General features: G+C 39.3%; 1 protein-coding gene across 4 annotated transcripts in view; it reads left to right on the plus strand.

Moving 5' to 3' along the window:
* LOC121526502 (regulator of G-protein signaling 6) overlaps positions 1–21,226 on the plus strand; it is a 72,105-nt gene that overhangs the window by 29,451 nt on the left and 21,428 nt on the right. The window lies entirely within an intron of this gene.

The following is a 21,226-nucleotide window of genomic DNA, read 5'->3' on the forward strand; positions in this document are numbered from 1 at the left end:
AAAGGCTAACAGCCTAAAACCCAAAATAATACAGCCCTGCTGGAATCATCTGTAATCTGTGTTTTAAATGACTGAATTTGCAAAACATAGTAATCCCATTCATGTAATTCACAATCATGCAATGCATTGTTGGCCAGCATTGTTTGTTTTCTTTCTCGCATAAGTATATCATGTTAATCTCTTTTGGTTTATGCTTACTAGTTTGTCATATTGACATTCACAGCTGTATTCAGGGTTTGATCCCCAACCCCTTTAGCCACATGCCGATGTGTCCATGGGCAAGACACTTAACCCTCCACCATCAGTGTGTAAATAAGTGTGAATGAGACAGTGTGGTCTGCAGGGTCAAGAGTGCTTTATGTAGTTAGATGACTAGGAAATCACTATACAGGCTCAAGCCCTTTTTACAATTTTACTGTAGTGTTCATTATATAGTAAAGCATCAGATCAGTTTTGGGGTTGCAGCGTGATACTAATCTATTCTATGGAGAGCTAATTCTATTAGCAGATCTTTTTTTTTTTTTTTTTTTACTAAGGTATTGCAGACATGATGGATGGAAACTGGGATTTTGTTGCAGCTCACTAAGAAATCAAATTGTTGAGAAAGCTGAACGATCTTTTTTAAGTTCTAATCATGAACTATTTACTCATCTTGATTGGAGTGTTACAGTTCACGGAGGTCATGGTTTTGTTTATTCCTCGGTTTTAGGGTCATGGTTTGATATTGGTCTGGTAAAGGCAACATAAAGTCTTTTATATTTCTACTTATATGTCTAGGGTTGTCTTGTTTATTTTTTTTATTTGACAGGAGTGCAGCTTACAATTTGTTCCATCTAATGTTGTTTATAAACTACCTGTGATAGTTGGTACAGCCTGTGGTGTTTTAAACATGAAACCAATAAGAGGAAAAGTAAAAAAAAAAAAATAGAAAAGATGCAGAATAAAAAGTAACACCAAAATGAATACCTTAATATCTCTAGATTTTAAATGTTAAATAAACACACCATAGAAAATTCAAATTATAACCTGTGCATTCTGTAAATCATATTTACATGAAGTATACCATTACAGCATCACACAGTTGTTAGAAAACAGCCAGAACAGTGGTTGCTTGTGCAAAATCACGACCAATGTACCTCAGTAAAATACCCCAGAGGAGCTTATGTAAAGACATAATGGGACTTTGCAATGGAGCCTGAGCAGAGCACTTAAATCCACACTTGTAGCTAGCGTTCTCTCCTTCTATCTGTCTGTGCATAGCCTTTTAATTGTATTAGCATCAGTAGTGTATTCAAAGCTTTTTAAAACATCATAAAGAAGTTGAGGTGGAGGGTAAGAAGCCAGCAGGTTTCGTAGACCACTGATCTTGTTAATAAATAAATTCTCTTCTTTGTGTGTTTTGTTGTGCCTGCTTCTTCCTCTTCTTCATTAGTTTTTAACTAGTGGTTATGAGACACTTTGAGCATGCGAATGCTATCATGTGATAGCCTTTTTCTTTATTCAGGAGTATTGGTTGCATGACTACATGCACTGAACTGTGACATTCAAACATCTACAGTTACACCCCTAAACTTGATCCAGTAATTGTTTAACCATTGAAATTACACGACAGAATGGGCATTCGATTTAAAATCCTGGTATTTAAGGGTCAGGAGATTATTGTATTCAATGCTCAAGGCTCTGGCTGTTGTTCCAATATAATACAAAGTCGTCAGTGTTCTGATGGTCATTGTTTTTAAATTAATTTTCAGTTTTTGAATGTCCATGTGAAAAAAAGTCATATTTCTGCTTATTTGGAGTTCTTTAATTGTCCATCTGTTTTTAAGAGTTATTCTTCAAGTCAGTGCTTTTTTTATTCCTCCTATCTTAATGTGTGCTCAGAGGGTTGCATTTGGCCATTTTTCGTGCAGGAAGTAACTGAACAATAGTGATGTACTGAGTCCCCCTGCAGGTGTGGCTGAGCGTATTGCCTCGCTAAATTACAGCCAGCTGTCGGGCACAGATAGCATACAGCCGGGGATGGAAACAGAAAGGACACTTCACTTCACTTTGAAATATGTTGAGAGGATATTAGATCACAAAGCATGGCTGGTCCCCTCTCTTGGAAACTTATTCAATAATTCAAGGGGGACTGATGGTTAGGTTGCAAATGCTAGCTGTGCTGACATAATAGATGGTTCATTTTTGGCTTCCCTGAGGCTGATAAATCAAAGATTTATGAGCAAATTTGGTAGCTGCATGCTATATAGTGCAGTGGCTAGCAGTGATGGGGGTCTCATGACATTATAGGTAATCGATCAGCAGTGAGTAAGGACTTGACATCATAAAACACCTAGTGTAGCACTCAGGTTTTACTATCTATTGATTCTGTCATTCAGTTGGTCTTTCACAGTACAGCTTGCTAACAATTCCTGTAATGAAACACATTTTTTTGGCTTGTGATGCAGTCACCTGCAGGCCTGGATTCATTAAAAGACAGTTAGAGGACGAGTTGGGTGCAGGGGGCGAGGTTGACAACGTGAAGACAAGTCCTCAGCAGGTACCTGTCAGAAAGACAAGTCATCCCCTGCAGGACTTAGACCACATTACAGGTGTGTGATGCTGCCCTGTGGCACTGTGAGATGAGATTTTCCCTCCACGCGTCACCCCAGCTGCCTGAATTTCATTACCAGTACCTGCCAGTTGGACGTAACAAGGCTTTATTGCCAAGGCTTCAAACCTGTCACCTAGAGAGAACTGAGTTGTTTTTATAGCACTTCACCCGCCTTGAATTTGTGCACCAAGAAAATCCCCTTATGTTACTCAGTTTTACACAGAAAGCCTTGCTAGTGAAGTTGCTATTCTCTTTTTGACAGCAGCTTCAGCTTGTGCGAGTTTCTAAAGATCTTTACAGGTCCATAAGCCCTCTGCTCACCCCTACACCTCCTCTTTCTTTGTTAACAGCTTCTTTCACTCAGTCCCTCTGTTGTTGTACATACACTCTTCACCCCTGAGCATTCAACTGCATGCTCTCACTCACCCAACCAGCACAGGTAATCAGGGCATCAGGTCTGAACTAAGAGTGTGAGTAGCACCATGTTGCACAGGGGAGGAGTGGAGCTTAATGATACACACAAGACCTGAAAAAAAAATCCTTTCTTTTTCATTAGCCATGACAGGAAATCCATGTGTCTCCAAAGGTCAAGGGCTTCGTACTCACAGATTGCATGTGAGCATGGGCGTAAATGTGAAAGAGCAGAAACAACAGAGCTAAGACGCCATGTAACATCCGAGCTAAGGTAGAAACTGTGCAGAGGATTGAATCACTGCGTCTCCCAACAGAGAGGAATTAGGAGCAGATGGCGTTTTAGAATGATGACATTAGAAAAAATGAAGTCAAGCATTACTTTAAATCAAAACTTGGCTAAGCTGATTAAGTTGGGATGCACCATTTGGCTGCATGCTTCACACCCGCTCATTCAACAGTTTACTAATGACAGACTAAAGAACCATCTGCGTGTGTCGTAATGGATGGAGCCGAGCACAGATGGGAGAGGTTCGTCCTGCCCACCTCTGCATTTTACTGTTAGAGAAACACGTCCTACTGTTTTAAATAACTGGCTGGGATGTTGACTCAATGTCTGCTGTGTCCAAGAAGTGGATGAAGCCACCCTGAGTTTACCTAATGGTTTGAAACACCTCTTCATTTCAGTCTTGGTTTTTGTGAGCAAATTATACAACAAGATAGTCTGGCTACGGAACTTCACTCTCACCTCCAATTTCCACATACCGAAATGCACTGCAGTGCAAAACTCTCCCTAGTCAATTGGAGCAGTTTCACTACTTGCACTCCTGTTCAGCTCCAGCACGTCCCAGAGGCGCCGCTCCACTCTGCTTTGTAGGAGATACTCTGCAGGTCTCTTTTCAGTGTTGGCTGCTGCCAAACCGCAGCAATCCACATGAAACAGATTGACCCAAACAGCTGAAAAACTTTCAAAGCATCCAGTCAGCTTCAAAATATGACACAATGCACAGACTCCCGATCATGAATCATCATTTTAACAAAGTTACATCTCATGCTGTAGAAAAAGGAAAAGGTCATTGGGAGGCCAGAGGGTCACAGAACTACAACGGCTCCCTCCATTGATGAGGAAAAGTTAACTTTTGAGGAGAAAAACCACAGAATTTTCCATGAAACCACACATCTTTTGTGGCAAAAAAACTTTATCTTCATAATGTACTCACCCTAGAATCAATAATGTCATGTAATTATTTCAAAATTAACAGCAGATCAACCCCAGAAAGGCAGAAATATCTGCTGTTAACATACTACGTATTTCTGTGTTAACTGGCCGTTCTCCCGTGTTCTCTACCCTCTCTGCCTCAAGATGCATAAGGCAGCACTCTATACATGCTTTCAGTGTGCAAGGTCGCATGCCTTTGGCCGGAGAAAAACTGTGCCGCTGTGTAGCACGGTACAGCATGTGTATGTGGAAATTATGGTTCAGACCTCTTCTGTTGTAGCCTCAGCTGGCGAGCGGCCCACAGCAAGTGGGCTGTTTTATGCTTTGTTAAGTCAAAAGGTATAGCTGTGACTCCCCTTAGTGTTGTTGGGCTATCACCACACATAAACACCAGCGTGCAGAGATGCTGAGCCATTATGCAGTTATTTGGAAATAAACAACCCTTGCTATGCAAATTGGCCTAATTGCATTAGAGATCTAATGATAAAGATGGTAAGACTAGCCTACTGTCTGCGAGAGCTGATGGAAGTGCTCTGAAGTTTTTAGATGTACAGACTTTCCAGAGATCAGGTAACATTTCAACCTCTACATAACTTTAAATAAATATTTAAATAATGTTGGAAAATATTATTAAATATTATTGCTGTTACTAAGCCAAAACAAGGAGTTAAATCAGTCCTTCATTCAGAGAAGAAAGTTAATCAGGGTGGTGCTTAAATGAACCTATCCATATTGCCTTTAATTAAACTCACTATCTGTTAATCTGAATATTTAACATGTTTTGCCAAGATCTGTGCGGGATACGGGAGTGCATGGTTACAGTTTGGCTTTAAGTATAATGTAAAGAAAGAAAGTGTCAGGTAGTCAGCGAAAGACTTCACAGTCTCCTGTAGGGCATCAGATAGTGAATATTAGCTTTAGCTTCTTCACATTTGTGGACAGTAAACATTAAACTTTGTAGGTTAATAAACACGGAGTGAAACACAAGCAGAAGTTCAGGGACAATGAAAGGATTTTCCCAGGTCATATGTAAGATTAGATTAACCATTTTTTAAAAATGGTCATGACGGATGATAATAAAACTTTTGTATATTGCCTGCATAAGTATTTTTTTTTTTTTTTTTTTTTTTTTTTTTACCTTGAAGCAAATTGTTGATATTTTAATATACACTAAATTCGAAAAGCAAACTATTTTTTTTTATATAAACAACCCCTCCAATTCAAATTAGAAATCAACTTTTTACTTGTTATTTTGTCCTGGATTATTTGACCATTGCTCTCTTTTAACCTCTGTAGAATGATCATGTGATTTTATACATCAGAATACAGAAACTACCACAAAATAATCATGATAACTTGTGAAACAGATTATTTCTCAGACTATAATCACACCATCAAGATCCATAATTGCTGCATACCTACATCCTGATATGTTCACCCCTTAAAAAAATTGTGAGCACTTTTGCAGTTTGGAAAAAATAACTTAATGATGAGGAAGTTTGACTCCTGTGTGACCGACATCAAGATCAGGTTGGTCAACCCAGAGAGGGAAGAGGCAGACTTGAGCCTGAAGACACCTCGTCTTCCTCTCTTTTTCTCTCTCTTTCCATCTTTCCCTCCTCTCTCTCTTTCTCTCTCTATAACCCAATTATCAGTAGGCCTTAAGGAATGGGACCGGCAGGAGTGGCGTGTCAGGGGACTGTGCCAACATCAAAGACAGACAGATGGTCCTGAGGTTTTACCTCCTCACACCAATCTCCTGCAGATATGATTATATGATTAGCCGCTGCTGCACTGCCCCAGATATGAAGACAGAATGAAGACGAATCAATCGGGAAAGTGGAAAAGCTTCAAACTCAACTTAAACTCTGTGTCACCTTTTTTCGGCACAGCACCTGCTTTCATGAGATCCTACATTGCCAGAGAGGAGCTGTGCCCGGTCTGAGTGAGGCCTGCATAAGGGCTCTAAATGCTGAACATCATCACCCCCATTCTGAAAATAGCAATGCGTTATCTGCTGCCTCTCACTCAACACTGTCACACCATTGTTGGTTTCACTTTTCTATTTCAGTCACTAACATCTGGCTACATGTCCAGAAAGAGTCATACAGTGACATAGGGACTTTTTCACCTTTGAAAAAAAGAGAACACATTGTTACAAAAGTCTGAAAGGAACTTTGAATCTGACAGTCATGCAGATAGCAGCAGATGCTTCTTAGCCGCTACAATCTGTTAGCTTTCTCTACACCGAGATGTCACATCCCACCTCCTGCTCTGTTTTTCATTACTCCACATGCAAATATCCTTCCTTTGTTTTTAATCCATAACTACACACTAGGGGGCTTCAGGGGGAATGGACCTTGTTAGAACCTTTACAAAGTCTCATATGCCCTCTAAATGCATGTGGTGAAAGATGTGTTTACAGGAGAAGAAGCCTCCTTGAATTTAAATTCCTGTTAGTAAATAATCTCTGAGGTAAATCCTGCAGAAAAGAGAACTGCAGGTTTGTGTTGTTTCAGCTCAAGAGTAGCAGCAGCCTCTTAAAGTAGCCATTAAATTCTGTTGCTGCTGATGCCCTTCATTTCAGACAGTGTCTCTTTGAAAAGTAGCCTCTGTATCTGCACAGGCCACTTTGTTTTAGAGTGGACTATCTATTCAGACTCCTGTTTTGCCTGTACTCAAGCCCTTAGCAACCCATGGAGTATCTGACAACAGACATGGACAAGAGGGGAGCTGATCTTTTTCTGTCCTCCTTGAGTCTCATCAACAGAAAGGTGACCTGATGAGTCACTGTGGTTTGTGGGCAGGCTTTTACACACTCTCTCTCCCTCTCCCCTGTAGTTTAGCCTCTTAGCTTAGCAATGTTTCCATCTGCATTTTCCGCTACTAAGCTTTGATTTTAAAGTGTTTCCCTTTGATTTGGAGGAGCTTATTAAATCCCATCTTTTAAAGAAAAAAGTCAGAAAGCACGGACAACAAGATTACCCCTCCCGTCCGAAAGAGCCCCATCTGTAATTGTAAATTAGCTGAGCTGGCTTCCCGCCCATGCTGTAAAAAAAAAAAAAAAAAAAAAAAAATCCTCAACAAACTTTTAATTGCTTCAGCTCCTCTTGCATCCATGTTGCCATGGTGATGGAAAATCTAGGCTGGCACACAAGCTCACCCATCCCATCTCCCTAAATCTGCTCATTGCACCCACGTCAGCTACCATTAGGGATCTTCAGCCGGCCCAAACAAGCTACAAACATCCTCATTAACACTCTCTGTCCCAACATATGGGTCTGTTTGGTTTGAAAGTCCAACCCTCCTGCATCTGAGCACATCTCCCATGAGAGCATCTGGCTTCATGGCCTATCAAGCAGCAGCTAATTGTAGTTCATACAACCTTGTACCTTGTAAAGACAAGGTTTTTTTGTGTTGTGGCCACTTGAGTAAAAGGGATGACTGATTCTTAAAAGTATCAATTCAGGTTCCATTGAGGTACTGGTAGCATTCTAAAAGTATCAGATTAGCACTGCTATCATTAAAAAAACTACTGAACTGATACTCAACTCTAAATATAATCAGAATGAGTCTTTAAAAAAACCTCATCCCTTTAACAGTTTGTTCAACTTAAGAAATTAGTTATAGTGACATTGACCATTCTCTGTGACAGGCTGTAAACATGTTTTTTTCTGCTGTAAAAATGGACATTTTGATATGGGCGCTAACAAGGTTTTCTTGGCTATTTTTGAGCTAGCCTTAAGCCTTTTTCTGTGTGTGTCCTTAGCTTCATCTTTTCAGCACCAGAGTTTGCAGGTCATCACCTGACCAAAGGAAAAAATGTGACTGAGTGTATTGACTTACTGTGAAATCCCATGTATAAGTTACTCCATTTTGAATCCTTATCATTTTCTTACAGATTAGATACTTTGGTTAAATCCAGCACACAAAAAAAAGACTTTAAAAAAGTTTTTATATTTGTTCCTGTGCTACTCTCGTTTGTCCGTCATGTTTGAGAGCAGCAACCGTCATCGTCCCAATGTAGAGGTCTGCTGCTGAACGCCCCACCATAGAGGTCTGCTAGAGGTCTGCAGCCAGATGCCTCTCAAATTCATTGTTCCATCAATCACAGCAAGTGGTCCAGGTCCTGAAGCAGCAAAGCAGCCCCAGACCATCACACTGCCACCACCATGTTTGACTGTCGGCATGATGTTCTTTTGACCAATTGCCGAGTTATTTTTTCACCAGATGTAACGGCCGCACACCTTCCAAAAAGTTCAACTTTTGTCTCGTTAGTCCATAGAATATTTCTCCAAAAGTCTTGGGGATCATCAAGATGTTTTTTTGGCAAATCTGAGATGAGCCTTTGTGTTCTTTTTTGTCAGCAGTGGTTTTGGCCTTGGAACTCTCCTATGGGTGCCATTTTTGCCCAGTGTCTTTCTTATGTTTGAGTCGTGAACACTGACCTTAACTAAGGCCAATGTGGGCTACAGGTCTTTGGATGTTGTTCTAGGTTCTCTTGTGACCTCCTGGATGAGTTGTCGTTGGACTCTGGGGGTAATTTCTTTCACTCCTGTGAAGGTTCACCACTGTTCCCAGTTTTCTCCATTTGTGGATAATGGCTCTGACTGTGGTTTACTGGAGTCCCAAAGCCTTGGAAATGACTTTTTATAACTTTTTCCACACTGATAGATTTCAGTCACTTTGTTTTCTCATTTGTTCTTGAATTTCTTTGGATCGTTGCATGATGCGTTTCTTTTTGAGATCTTGTATCCTACTTTACTTTGTGTGACAGCTTCTATTTAAGGGATTTCTTGATTCAACCAATCTGCCGGTAATCAGGCCTGGGTGTAACCAGTGAAATTGAACTCAGCTTTCCAAAAACTAGTTTATCACAGTGAACTCATGATTTAACAAGGGGGGCAATTACTTTTTCACACAGGGCCAGCTTGTTTTGGATTTTTCCCCCCTTAAAAAATCAAATAATCATTCAGACACTGCATTTTTTAATTTACTTAGGCTGTCTTTGTGAAATATAAGAATTATTTTGATGATCTGAAACATTAAAGTTTGATAAATATGCAAAAAATTCAGGAATCGGCAAGGGGGCAAATACTTTTTCACAACACTGTACATTCAGTTCTGGTGCCACATTTTTAATGCTTGTCTTCTTCATTAGGTCATAACCGTGCATTTCAAGAAATCTGGAAGTGTATCATTAGTGTTACTGTTACTGTTGAGTGCTAGAATGAATGGAAACACTCCTCAGTAAGGACAATAAGTGACACACAGAGGAGGGCAGAGCGACTCACAGGCTGTCAGTCCGTCTCACAACAATCAAAGGAGGCAGAGAGCTCAACTATCGTACTGTAGCTAGTAGATGTGCAAATTCCATACAGCTGAAACAGATGGTGCTAAAAAAGCAACATAACTGCACTGCAACTGCCCATTGTGGAATTTGCAAATGAAGCAAACATTTTAAACCTTTTTCCTCCCATGAAACAGACTACTGCTTGTATATCAGGGTGGCTTGTGTTCCAGATTTTATTGTAGTTAATAGTTGCAAAGACTGACAGCAAGTGGCTTAAATTGCTTGAATGTACTGTAAACATGACAAACTTACTGACAAACACATTTCACAATGCATTGCTTCATCCTTGAGAAAACCTCAAGAAGCCATTCATTAGAAAAATACAACAGTGTTTTCCAGCTAATCACAACTGACCTTCAGAAGGTTTGTCCTCCAATTACATAACATGGAGAGACCGGATTCCAGTGAATAGGATTCTTTTCTCCACGTTCAGACAATTAACCTTAGTGCAAATACAATCCATTGCCACTAATGATTGCAGGGATTACATATGAAAGGTATTGGCTTCACTCGAGTGTGAACAACATGTTTTCAGCTGCAGGACCTGTCAGGAAAGCATTTGTTTAGTGCAGAAAAATAAAAGTCTTTCCCTGCAGGGTGTTCCTGCAGAGAAGGCAATTTAGAGAAGAAATGGATCAGTGAATTTGTCTGTTTTATTGCCATTAGGACCAGTTGATGCCTCACTGATATGTAATATTTGACTTAGTAGGGGATTTTTTTTTAGTGTTGTTTTAATTGATAATGATGAGAATTGGCAAGAGAATTGAAGAAACTGTTCGTTTTTTTGTGTCTGCATGTATTCACACGTGCAAGATTATGTGTCAGCGTCTGATCAAGTGATTAATTCACACATCTCTGCAGCAGTACAGGTCACCAACCATCACACTTGTTTGGCAGGGCTTTTCCAGTCTGCTGTGTGGCTCCCTGTGTGTCTGACAGTGAATTGGCAAAGCTCAGAGAGTGAGATGGTGCTGAGAGAGAAAGGTGTGGGGGAGATCGTCTCTTTCCAGCAGGCTTTGTTCTCACCTCATCTCTAGGGCTGCACACACCAGCTGGAAGTCACTTAATTATGCACCCAGTACGGCACAGAGGTCACAATGGCACTAGAGAAATCAACATATGATAGGTTGTGTACTTTGGAAAAGTTTAAAAAATGTAAAATCCTTTGAGTTGCAGTCCAGGAAAGTTTGTGCAATAGTTCTTGATTCTAGAGTAAACACTAAATAGTTTGCAGTATTTGCTAAATTGCGCAATTAAGAAGAACAAGAGAAGTTTTTATCGGCAAAGTCTTTGGAAACTTAAATATACAAACATTTTTGTTCTTCAGAGTTCCACAGAACTGTTTTGGTGCTTGCAAGGCCAAGAGCTGAAAGTTCTTTGAATGATTAAAGTTGGCCATGTTAAGAAAGAAAAGAAGTTTAAAGAAGAAGATATGACATTTATATTGAGTTACATTGGGATATTTTGACTCTGTTAATACAGTATAGTTTGGAGGACAAAGCATATGCTTTGGTGATTGTTATCTAATGAAAATATATGAAGGGTTTCCTCCTCATGAATGGATTCTATAAATTAAAAGCATTGAAAGGTAGCCATAAGCTAGGGGCTCAGTGATCAGATTTGTTGCTTCACTAAACTTTTATACTATCTCAATTACTTCATTTGTATGAAACTAGGGCTGTAGTAAATGATTCTTTTTGTTATCAAGTATTCAGTTGTTTAATTAAGTAATCTAATAAGAGACATTTCATGCTCAGTATTTTTTTTTATTAATCCCTTTTGCCTCCCTCAAGGGCGAAAATGATTAATTTTACACACACACGTACGCTGAAGGGAGAGAGAGAGACAGACGGACAGAAAACACCAAAACACGGCTTCAATCGTAAAGCCTGTCTGCTTTGTATAAGTGTAGGGTTGGTTAATAAAGTGTATGAAATCCTCTGCAGTCTGCAGAGACTAACTGACTGCTGTCTCATATCGAGTCCTGCAAATAGCGCGTTAACTTGAGATGTACATAGTACAGCCTGTGCAGTCTCTTTACTCTCTGTGGAAAACTTTTTAAAAGCTGTACCGATCTGATACGGTTTGGTTTAACTTTATGTTTTGCTTCATTTTGCTTCATTTAGCAATGCTAACTGTTAGTGCTACAAACCGGATCAATTCTTCTTTGCTGCCACTGTATGAACGGACTTCCGTTTTTGGCGCAGTGGCCGCAAAAAAACAACAAAGGGACCCGCTGCAGCTGCACAGAAGGTTGTCTGCGTGACAGTTTTTCTCTGAATGTGATTGTTAAAACGCCTTCCAGAGCCACGCTGACGTACAAGACAAGAAGGGACACAGTTTAAAAGTTAAATAACTTTTGAACCATAAACTGCTGCATCTTACTTGTTTTTCATCTTAAAGCTAGCCATCGTGTTTTCCCATTGACGCTATTGATGCCTTTGAATCTTTGCGGCAGCATTTTCAACGAGCCTGGAAGTCGTGTGTCTTTTGGAGACTTTAATGATTAAATCCACACCAGTAAACCCGATACTGAATGTCTTTTTATCCATTTTAACCGAATTAAGATCTTTTTTTTACTGCTAGCTTGAATGCTAACCACCATATTGTTTCTCTCTGTGAGTGTCCATCAACCAATGGCAGGCTGTTCCGTAATCACGTGATGCTGCATAAAATAGCAGAAAGGGGAGATAGATTTCAATGCACTTGATGATTTATATAACTGTATACATTAAGTACATATCTGTATACAACAGTTGTTAATATGCGAGTTGTAAATTTTATATTGTATTTGGAAAAGTGCAATAAATTTTGTGTTTAAGGAAAGAGAGAGAGAGCCTGTGATGCATCCCCCTGTATTATTGTTATTTTAATAGTTAGCAGTAAAACTCAGTAATCAGCAGGAAAACAGCTTTAGGGTCACAGAGATGCTGTATATTATGATTGAATTTGTTGAGTAGTTTTGAGTCAAATATAGGTCTAAAATAATTTGCTGGTCTGAACAGTAATTTCAGAAAGTTCAGGTTGGTATCGGATCAGTACTCGGTATCAGCCAATACCCAACACCTTGGTATTAGAATCGTAATGGGAAGTAAAAAATGATATCGGAACATCCCTTATAAAAGATGCAGAGAGTGAATCTTTCAACACTGCTGCATCAACTTTTCTCTCTCTTATTAAGCTAACTGAGACTTGAATTTAACATCACAGACTATGGGGCCTGGTAAAATCTCAAGTTAGATTTGAGTGTGAAGCCTTCAAGGGGTTAGTCTGTCTTCAAGTTAAGCCTGAAGTCACAGCTGTGTGCCTCACTCACAGTAGGGATGGGATCCGAGAACCGGTTCCCATTGAGAAACAGTTCTCCTGGGCAGAACCCGGGTCGCCTGCGTACATGGCACGCGCCTTAACCACTTGACTACTGGCACGCCCCAACACTGTGGCTATTTTTAGTACCCCAGGATACAGTATTACCGTATTACCACCCATTTCTAGTAAACTGTCACAAACAAAGACTAAAGCAGTCAAAATTTGGCTTCATTTCTCCAAAAATGAAGCACACAAGGGCACTGAGAAACATCTGTCAAACAGTGATTTCTAATGCATGACATGTATCTTTTTGCCCAATAACTGTTAATTTTGCATGAGTTCAGTTTATTTTGACTCCGGAGATCTAGGATCCAGAGATAAGTTTTATTTTTATTTTAAGGTTTTGTCTTTTAAAGAAAATGAGCAGTACTGCATTCTAATTCAGGTTCACAGATTAAAGCTCCTGAGAGCAGTTTCTTTTAACTGAGACATATCCAACAAAAAAAGAGTTTCTTTGTATATTTTAGCATGTTCTCCTCCCAAACACTTGATGTTTACCATTTTAGCAATCCAAAAAGAAAATTCACTGGAAGGAATCGATAAAGAATCGAATCGATAAGAAGAATCGATAAGAAGAATTGATATTGATAAAATCCTATCAATTCCCACCCCTAGCGCACAGACACCTCATTGTCTCTGTGACTCTCTGGTGTGGTGAGGTAAAATAACTCGTAGCACTGATGGGTTTTCTTGTAGGTGCAACATTATGTCACAATGTACTGCCCCGTGTTAAGCTACATGATGTTTGCTGGATTGACTTTTCCACTGAGACTTGTACAAGTTTTCAAAGTGAGGCATGTAAAGGAGAGGGGGTCCTTATTTTCTATCAATGAGAACAAGATGATGCTAAGGTGAGTAGCATCCAGCTGCTACAACAGCTTTATTTGGTTGCACAAAATGCCATGCCATTAAGAGATTTAAAAAATGTTATGTATCATTATGATTGACATGTTAACAGTGACAGCCCTAGTTAAAACCAAAAAAAATTCAGTTTTGATAGGTGAAAATGCAAAGATTTAATAAACAAAACTAATAGGTAGATTCTTAAAGAAGTGAAAATGTTGGTAATACAAGGCTGAAACATGTATCATAAGTCAGACTGTACAAAAAAAAGGACTGCAGAGGGATCTTAGTATTCTGCTGGTGTTCTACTAGCCCACAAGTGTCTAGAAACATAAGTACAGCAAAGGACAGAGCTTATGACAACTCAGACTGGGTGAAAGCATGCAGTCAAAGGACTATACTATTCTGTAAGCCACTGCTCCATGTGAAAATAACAGATACAGAGTTAAAGGGTGGACACCACAGTTCAAATACCCTTCAGCAGACCGCTAGCAAAATAATATATAAAGAAGACAAGAGTGGACAGAAATGTTCTATTGCAGGGGGTTTGAGAAAAAGGAGGTTGAAGTGTCAAGGCAAAGCACTTCACTTAGTAACCAAATAATGTTGTGTGTTTCCAGCTGTTTCAAAAGACTTCATCAATGCCAATTTCCGACAAGGACGATATTTTTCAAACAAAAGTGTCCTGACCTTAGGTATCCTTGGCTGAAAGAGCTGTAGTGAAGAGAAAGTCTGTGAAAGATTCTCCTATGAAGGAAGCCCTTGTAACAATCTGAAATAATGACATCCAGCATCACTGCTGACGCAGGACAGGAAGTGTCCCTGAATCTGCTTTCATTCTTCTTCTTTAGGTAATAACTGAAGCAGTCCTGAAAACGTTACCAGCCTCCATCGAGTTTTAATAAACTGTCTTTTATGACAAATCTCAGAATGAATGTATTCAGTTTCTGTATTTAGGTCAAAGATGACCACTAATTCAAAACATTTTTTTCAATTTACCGTTATAGGCCACTTAAGGTTCATTTCATCAGTCTAGGATTACGTAGAGGCAACTGCAGGGACATCTGATGAAAAATAAAAAAACAATATGTTTTCAAATGATCACAAAATACCAAGAAATATTTTCTTTTATAAATAAAAAGTAAACAGTAAAATCCAGCCAGCTTCTTCTATTTGAAATAGCTCTGTATTAACAGCATTTACAGGTCGAATTGCAATTAAGTATTGATTTATCAATATAATTAGTGATGCATTATCATTTTTTTCATGTGCTTATACCAATAACCAATAACAACCTCCAGATGTTCAGTATCATGGTATTAATGTCTTTTATAATTATTTATTTTAGAAATATGTTTATTTATTCATGCATATCTGTAGAGAGCATTCCGCTATACGAAATTAAGGAACTAAAGGCCTGTTGCTAATTAGTGAAGTAAAACACCAAAAGTCTGGAGAACATTTTCCTCCCTTTGGGTCCTTTTTTATTGTTTTGGTACTTTATTGCAAAAGTCATATTAAAATCCATACATTTATATATTATATATACATTAAGCAATAGCAAGAGGAAAAGCACAAGGGGGACAAAATTAGAGGACTCATGTAAAGGACATACAATTCAAACTGCTAGTCAGTAATACAACATTTAAATAAAGTACAACAGAAAGGGAATACCAAATTAAATGAAATCTGATTTCTACCTCTGGGATCTTTTTGGAGCAGATGTACAAACACAATAGTGTTATCCTCCTCTGAAACACAAAAAAACTGCCATACCAGCGACACCATGTTTAGTCTGTCGTAAAGTTGTTCTAGCTGTGCTCTTACTGCTGTCCTTCTTCTCTGTGCTCAGTGGCAGCTCACATACCACCAAACCACTCCCTGTTTCAGAATGTTTTGTCTCGTGAGATTTCATTTGAATATGGTTTCCAATAAAGATGTTACCAGGCTTCTATATCCCCATTCAACTAAATGCCCATTTAAATTGCATTTAACCAACTAGTCTAATACAGATAATACTTGTGTGATAGGTTATTAGTTTAACCAACTCGTAAATGTTGCACCTGCTAATTTGTTACATGAATTTAACCTTTTAGCTGCATGCATCCTGTATTTCCATGCTGTAATTGTGAGGATAAAATGCAAATTCTTGTTTTTTGGATTTCTACAACAGTGCATGACTTTTAACTGCATTTCTAACAAAGTTTCTCTTGACTGTATGTTTGACTTGCCCATCTTCAAAACTTTTCATCACTTCATCTTCCTTGGGATCTGACTCTTTATTATCTCCAGGCCAGAATTAATCTTTCGATGTGTCACCTGCGTGTCTGTCGTTTTTCCTCAAATACCAAAATGTCTTTCAACAATGATGAGTGAGCCTGAGCCCACTAATGACTTCTGAATCATTAATGACGCTATTACCACCTGATACATCTTTTAGCTGCAGCTGTCTCATTTCAGAAGACTGGGCTGGTTTTTAATAGCTCCATCTGAGGCCATTTTTGGAAAAAGGGGTACAGAGTTTCAGCCAGGAGTGGATACTTACCCATACTTCCACATATCACCTTGCTGTATGGTTTACATGCCTCTGAAGCTCTCATTTAGACAGTTTTATTTCACTGATTAACTCCAAATCAGACAAGCTGTTCCCAACATTAATGTGGAGTAAATGCTTTTTAACTGGTAGCTGTAGTATTGCCATACTTCATTTCTAGCTGTTTCCTCACCCCCACATGTGACATAAAGAGAGTATTGGCTGCCCTTGGAGCAGAAAAGATAAGATGGACTAATGAAACACACTCAGGCTACACACAGCCATGTACGGGGACAAATTTGAACACACGTGTGCAGAGAAAAGGCAAACATACAGTGGCAAGACACACAAGTGTTCTCCTGATAATCATTTATAGAGCTCTGTGGTGAGCGGCAAAGTGCTGTTATCACACGCTAGCAGCAATTTCAGCTCTCAAAAAACCCTCCATGCCAAGCTGCAAACACCATTAACTTGTACACGCGGGCGATATGATGTGCACTTCCAGCCACTGTGACAAGTACTTCTTGTCTGCTGTCATCCTATAGGGAGATAATGAGTCATTCTTTCTATACTGCTAAACCCAGTCCAAGGTCCATTATTAGATGAGAACAAAAGGACTAAATCCTTTCCATGTTGTTGTGTCTCGTGGGATTTGGGGAGTCCTTCAGCCCTGGATCGAACTGAGCTGATTTCAAAGCTTTTCTCCCTCTTGTTTTTGCATGGAGGGTTTGTCTTCAAAGGGAAGATTTCGATGTCTCAGTACTAATCTGTTGTGCCCTTCTTGTAAAACTGTTTATGCTCTCATGTAGGCGAAAGCAGGCCCAAAATACCAAGGCTCTGCTCACAACACAGAGGGCAGTTGTAGCTCCCCCTCCCCTCATGTGAGATTTATCAACAAGAGTTGAGGCAGTAATTCTCCATAGTGGATGCTCAATAATTCATGCCAAACGCCCTCTCAAGCTTATGGTGAGAGATTGGTAATTGTCTTGCAACGCCTTGCTCTAACCCCTTCTCTCTGTTCTGCTTTATGTGTGTGTTATTAAATCCATACACATCTGGGTGTTTTGTTTGAGATTTATGGGCCAAGTATATGAATCATCCACTAAATGCTTTGCCAGGGAGGATGATTACCTTTGATTGTAATGGTGGCTGAGTAAATGTGCAGTACGCTTCACTCTGCTGGTTGTCTTCCTTTTACTCTACCATACACACATGAAAATATTCTGTATTCCTGGTAGACTTAAAGCTCTATCATAAAACCTTTCTTTACAAACGTTTTAGTTTTAGAAAGTTTTCATGTCAAAACACACATCAGCTGATTAGCAGTTTGAACGCAGAGACTAATGTGGCTAACCCAAAAAAGGCATGGCTAAAATAGTGCATAACATTGCATAAAGTAAACACCCAAAATTCCTAAAAATTTGGGACGCTGTGTAAAATGTAAAAGAATGCTATGATTTGCAAATCTCATAAGCCCATGTTTTATTTGCAACAGAACATAACATATCAGATTTTGAAACTTGGGACATTTTACCATTTCATGAAAAATATTAGCTCATTTTGAATTTGTTGGTAGCAACACTTCTCGAAAAAGTAGGGATGGGACAACAGAAGACTGCAAAAGTAAGTGATACTAATGAATAACAGCTGGAGGAGAGCAATTTAAAGGGTTAATTGGCAACAGGTCAGTAATATGACTGGGTACAAAAGGAGCATTTGAGAGAGGCATAGTCTTAGAAGTAAAGATGGGCAGATTTTCACAAATCTGTGAAAATACAGGTCTGAAAAATGTGGAACAATTTTAGAAAATTGTTCCTCTTTGAATATCCTTCTATCTTCTATACATAATGTCATCAAAATATTAAGATTATCTAGAGAAATCTCTGTGTGCAAGTGAAAGGCTGAAGGTTAATACTGGATGATCGTGATCTTCAGGCCCTCAGGCAGCACTGCATTAAAAACAGGCAGGATTCTGTTCTGGAAATCACTGTGTGGGCTTAGGAACACTTCCAAAAAATCACAGCACAGTCAGCACAGTTCACCATGCCATTCACAAATGCAATTAAATCTGTATCAAGCAAAGAAGAAGCCATTTGTGAACACAATCCAGAAACGCCACTGAGACAGACTGAGGCAAAATGGAAAACTGTTCTGTGGCCAAATGAATCTAGATTTGAAATTCTTTTTGGAAACCACCGACGTTGTGTCCTCTAGACTAAAAGGAAGTGGAACCATCCAGCTTGTTGTCAGCGCACAGTTTAAAAGCCTGTATCTTTGATGGTATGTGGTTGCATTAGTGACTATGGCGTTGGCAGTTTACACATCTGGAAAGGCACTATCAATGCTGAAAAATACATCGAGGTTTTAGAGCAACATATGCTCACATTCAGAAGTTGCTCCTCCAGGGAAGGCCTTGCATATTTCAGCAAGACAATGCTAAAGCTCATACCACATCTATCACAACAGCATGGATTAGCAGTGGAAGTCTTAAGCCTAGGTGCTGAACTAGGCTGCCTGCAGTCCAGTCCTCTCACCAATAGAAAACATTTGGTGCATCATAAAAAGAAAAATCCATTCTGTTTTTATTTCCATTCAACATAGCACCACAACATTTTTAATTGTGGTTGTATAACCATGTCTTTGTCATGTACATTTAATACTTGATGTTTCAGAGCCTGTCTGTCTGCAGTACTGGGAGTTCACTCAGAACCACACTGTGTTAAATGATGAATGAACAGTGAAGGCAGAAGGAAGGGTGAGGAGGGAGGGAGGGTCCAGGAGTGTTTAAATGGCCTTAACTAGAGCACAGTGTAATGTCATGTGTCTGTGATTGTGACTTGAAGTTAGCTGTGAATGCTGAGGGATGAGATGAGATTTTTATTTCATTCTTTAACTGAGGAAATGTAGATGGCTCCTCTGAATCACAGCGTGCTGAGGCCATGACTTGAACTCCAGAAGATCAGCTAATCAGCTTTGTCATACCGTAGCAGCAGTGTGCTTGTGTGCGTTTGCATGTGTGTATATGTGTGCAAGCATCTGTATGTGCTTACTTACTGATGCTTAGGGAGCTGTGAAGAATTTGATAGTCAGCACAGCAACCTTATGCTGCACTGCATATGGTATTCTGCCGATAATAAAGCTCAGTGTGCAAAATCAGGATGTTTTTTATTGATTTTCAGCGATTCTCCATCACGTAACAGAGCACGGACTCCTCACATCAATAAAGGACCTCTGGCTACTTCTGCTCATAAACAACCTGTTCAAGGACACGACCAAACACAGATTCTTAAAAATAAGAAAACATGTTATGTGTTTACTTCTGTTCATGATTTCTGTGTCTGTGTGTTCAGAACTCAGTAGATGCATTTCTTTCTTTGTTTACTGTTGTCCATGTCCTTGATTGACTGTATGTTTGCTTGTTTACTTCTATGTGCTTTGAGTAGTGAGCCGTGCTATGTGGGCCTAATTTTAGGCTGCTGTTCTGTGATGTATGCGATGCACTGGCTGAGTCAGAAGTGCGATGTTTATCTTTGTCTCTGGGGTAAAGCTGTGACAGTCCTTTTCAATCGACAAGAAAGCTTCTTACTTAACCCAGCGTAACAGCTAAGTAAATCACCCTAATGTGCATCTATAGTACCATCCAGACACGTGTGAGGGTTTCAGTTAACTATCTCATTCATTGAACCTTACACCTAAGACTCCTCTATATTGAAGATGGTGCTTTATGGGCTGCATTCGAGTGGATGTTTCTAATGTAATGTCTTTAAGGTTGTATGTTGTATTAATCTGCCATGAAACAGATCTTTGCAATACCATCACATCATCATGTTTGGTTGACGAGCACATATGAGGCAAAAGTGATTCCACTTAAAGTTGTCATGATTCCAAAATTGTACCTTCAACCTGTAAAAAACATCAATGTTTGATACCTGTTTTGATACCATGGCAATAAAAGTAAATCCTAGGGGCGCAGGTGGCCTAGTGGTTTAAGGCGTGCCCCATGTCTGCGGACGGCTGAGGTTCGAATCTGGCCTTGCCGCATGTCTCTCCCCCGCTCTCGTCCCTGTTTCTGACTCTTTCCACTGTCCTTATCTATCAAATAAAGGCACAAAAATGCCCAAAATAAATCTTAAAAAAAAAAAAAGTCCTAGAAGAAGGATCATTTTGTCTTTTTTGATTAAAAGCCTGCAGTGCAGGAAAAGTGAAGGAATACCAACAACACGTTAGTAGTAAACAGACATGTAACTATTCTTAAAAGCTTTCTTGTTTTATGGTACATTATTTTTTCTCCACACATAGTACAGCAGAGCACATGTAATGCTTTTAAGAGTAGGAGTTACCAAATATTGTTTTCAGGGCTGATACAAATACCTATTATTAGTAGTTTATGTGGCGGATAACCCATACTTAGATCCGATTCGCATTTATTATGATGTACAATGTACTTGTTGTGGCAAAATTAAATTGCATGATGAGAAAAATTTAGAAAAATGAACAATTTAGCCCTAGCTCTATCAGCATGAGAAATGGCACAGAACAACACAGCAGGAGCAGGAACACAGGAACTGATGTCATACACTTACTGCATCAGTGACACCCAGGCTCAAGTGTTGATTGGCTGGTACTCATGAGACATTTAGTCAATTAGATTGGGTTCTATACAGGATGTTTGGTGAGACTATGAAGAGTAAAAAACATAACGCCAGAGGGGAAGACACATTTTGCCGTGGAACCAAAGTAGCACACTTTTTATTGCATCAATTACCAGTAAAATAAAAAGCAGATATTGATTTGACAGATATTTGCAAAATGCCAAATATCTGCCTCAACAATCAAATTTTAACAGAATCAAATCAAATAGGAGTGAAAGCACCCTAATGTTAATCAGAGAGATTGTTGTGTTGCACA

Source organism: Cheilinus undulatus, linkage group 18, assembly GCF_018320785.1.
Source record: "Cheilinus undulatus linkage group 18, ASM1832078v1, whole genome shotgun sequence".
Lineage (NCBI taxonomy): Eukaryota > Metazoa > Chordata > Actinopteri > Labriformes > Labridae > Cheilinus > Cheilinus undulatus.